This window comes from Pteropus alecto, unplaced genomic scaffold, assembly GCF_000325575.1.
Source record: "Pteropus alecto unplaced genomic scaffold, ASM32557v1 scaffold20, whole genome shotgun sequence".
Lineage (NCBI taxonomy): Eukaryota > Metazoa > Chordata > Mammalia > Chiroptera > Pteropodidae > Pteropus > Pteropus alecto.
Window position 1 is genome coordinate 12,915,026 of NW_006436298.1, and position 3,760 is coordinate 12,918,785.

Here is a 3,760-nt window from a genome sequence, read left to right on the forward strand (position 1 = left end):
GGAAAGGGACACTAAATGCCAGGAAAGCAGCAGAAGTTAAAAATCTAAAACTGCCACCCCATCACATACCTTTTGAACATCTCTCATATTTAGTTTTTTTTTTTTTAATGGTTAGTTCAGCTGTTTTTGCATCATTTTCAATTTTTGTTTTTCATCTCTTACCTAGATTGCTACAATTAAAAAATAAAATAAATCATCCTGAATCCTGAATCTGGTCTTGCAGTACTTTCTTTAATCCATTTCTCACCAGCTTTACTGAGATATAATTGACATATGACATCGTGTAAGTTTAAGGTATATAATGTGTTGATCTGAAATACATATATATTACAAAATTATTACAATAAAGTTAGTTAACACATCCATTACCTCACATAGTCTTGAATTCATTCTTGATAGTGTGGCCAGTGATTTGCTTTCTCTAATATGTAAATCCAATCACATTATTTCCTTCTTCCAAGGTTTCAGTGGCATTCCATTGCCTTTAGGAAGTCAGAACAGCCCAGGACACGAAACAAGGGCCCAGTCTGGAATCTGTCCACCTCATCTGCTCTGGTGGCCCAAACTAAGCCACTGACGGGTCCGCCAGGGAGCTTGACTAAATTTGAGTGTACAGCTCTTTGTTCTTGTGATGCGTCCTTTCCCCTACGCTCTCTGCCCAACACTTGAATCTTCAGAGTAAACTTATCTATTATCTTAGTGGTAAGGTGACAAAAGGCTCCTGGTGTAAGAGGGAGACATCGTTTGGATATACCACAGTTCAAGCATCTCCCTAGTTCTCCTTTCCTTTTTAAGCCTATCCCTTTCCTCCCCAGTTTGAAGGTTATAAAGCACAATACTTTGTTTGTCCTACATACCCTTGGTGGTCCCTTAGTCATGCCCAGATGGTGGCACTGTACAACAGTTGGTGGACCAAGTCACTAAACATGGCTAAAATTTACATTGGGCATCCTCTCTTTTTTCCAAGGCAGTACGCATGTTCAGCTGTTCAACAAATTTAGTGAGCACCTACTATATATACAAAGCATGTTGTTGCTTACAATATAATTTAGAAATATTTTCATCAAGATCAGTTAAAACTTTTTTTTTTTAGTTTTTCAGGAAAATTTATTCATCTAGAGTCCATTCTGATTGGGATTATAAGAAGCACTACTGGGACATTTAGTAACTGGATACTAATCAATCCTGAATACCCCTATTACTTAACAAAGTAGCCTCAAGGTCAGGAAAAAGAGGATAGAACAATAAAGGAAGGAAAAAGTATGCAAACACTTAAATAGTGTGATATATCCATAAAATGGAATATTCTAAGGAGTTAAAAAGCGTAAGGTAGGTACCAACTTGGACAGATCTTCCAAAGAGATTAAGTTAAAAAAAAATAAAGCAAATTGTAGAACAAGACATACCATGTAAAATGTATGTACGCCTCCAAAACTAGATATATCAACACATATATGTTGTATATAAAAGCATATAAAAATGTTGAAAGGGTATACATTAAATAGATTATAGTAGAAATTTTAGGAATGGTACTGAGAGGTCAAGGGTGACATTTCCTTTATCTATACTATTAAAAACATTTGCAAAAAGAAATCACATATGAACCTCAAGCGTAATTAAAATAAAGGGTTTTTTTTTCTGGAAAAGGAGAGATGTGGGGAGATAAATATTCAAAGATATAACAGTATTGTGAAATGAAAAATGATATTTCTCTTTGATAGGTTGTTAAATATTGTAAATTTGTAAACTTTTGTACGTGTACCTGCCTTCTTATAAAAGGTCTGCAGTTCCTAGCTGGGCACGATGGAGTGGGATGGGCACAGGATTAACAGGCAGAGGACCTGTGGTCTAATCCTTGTTCTGGCTCTTAGCCAATCAATCTTGCTGAATCTCAGACTCTATAAATTCTATAAAATGGGAATAACAGTAACAGGTAGGTCATGACATTGTAGTGAACTGTTGTGAGATGGCCATGTGCTATGGAGTATGAAGTCCTATGTTTTACGCTATTATATTTAACACAGGATTTTAATGCACAGAATGTACTCTAAAGGCTCTGTTAAAGGAAACCAAGAATAGTCATTATTAAATTGAAAAATATGAACAAAGGTGGTTTAAAAGTTAGTGTTTATTCGGCAATTCACAAGTGATTTGTAAATTTTATGGACGTGGAGCCAAATTTGAAAACCTGTAGCTCCTTTCTTGCTGGAATTTCTAACATGCTCTAATTTGCCCAAGTGGAACAAGTCATTCAAAGAATTCAAGCTAATTTTAACTTAAACTAGAAATAAAAATCAAATACTATACAGCAATCTAAAACCAAATACAGGGAGTATTTTGTTGTTGTTGTTTGAGATCATTTCTACCAGAAGTAATTTGTATACAGTTGCGTGTTTATGAATCAATATGAAAAGAAGAGTAAGGACCACTTAAGATAATAGAATGTCAGCTCTCTACACTTTCTATATAGCAATGCACACACAAAGTTACCTGGTCCTAGTGGTGAATTCGGTATCAAAGTAACATATTTAAAAAGACACATAAAATAAATACACTTAATGCCTCTAGAACTTGACTTGGAGGAGAGGCAGGTAAGTCACAGAAAAATTATAAGCCCAGTTCTACTAGGAGTGTCGATTTCTTTTTGTCTGTAGCTCTCCATGCCTGCAGCCTTTTAGAAATGACAGCTAAACGGAAGTCCAATATATTAACAGAAAGAATGGTATGTAACATTTAATTTCGTCAACAAGTCACTAAGAAAAATGAAGTCATTTTCATAAACATTTGAGACTGGGTTTACAAAGGCAGTGGTTATCTTATGTAGACCCCATCTCTGTATTTTGTTTCAGTTGCACAGTATTGAGAAAGCCCTGATTCACACTAAGAAATGGTAGCATTCTTTAATAGCTCACCTTGAAATACCAAGATGCTCTTCAATGTACCAGAGATGGTCTCCTTCTGGCATCTGCACAAAAACAGTTAAACTGGTACTGATGTTGGCTGGATTTCAATGTTGTTGGTTTTAATTGTTTAAGTTAAAATATTTTAAAACCAAACATTAATGAAGAAGATCTCAAGAGAACACAATTTAAATATTGCCTCACGAAATGAGTTGATTTATTGATTATTGTGTAAAATCTAGCTTTCTGAAACTTCACTCTAGGTTTCCAGGAGTCTCTACTCTTTGGTTGTCCACTCATCCCTCCTGGCCATTGCTTCTGTCTTTCACAAGCTCTTGTCCTGCACCTGGCCCAAAGTGACACTTTCATCCTGTATTCTCTCCATTTCTCATGCCATCAATTACCATTACCTATGCTGAAAATATCTCCAGCTCTTATTTCTCCCCTAAGCTCCATTTAGACTTTTATCTCCACTTGGACATTTTATAGGTGTTTTAAACTCAAAACAGAACTAACTCATTATTCATGTTTTTTCTTGCCTCCTCACCTCCACCAAAACTAAGCCCCTCCCCTTCTTGAATTCACTATCTCAAATAAATGGGATTGTTCACCTGGTTGTCCAGCTCAAGAGATGTGGGGATCGTCCGGCATTCTTTTTATTCTTTTTTCCTTGCCATTTACATTAGCCAATTAGTCCTATTGATTCTATCTCCTCTTTATTCTCTGAATCCATTCCATCATCTTCATTCCCAGTGCCACTGCCACGAGGTAGCCTCTCAACAGGAAATATTGTGGTTTGTATAACTACCTAGACTTATGAAACATTTTTTAATACATGATTTACAAAAAAAAAAAAAAAA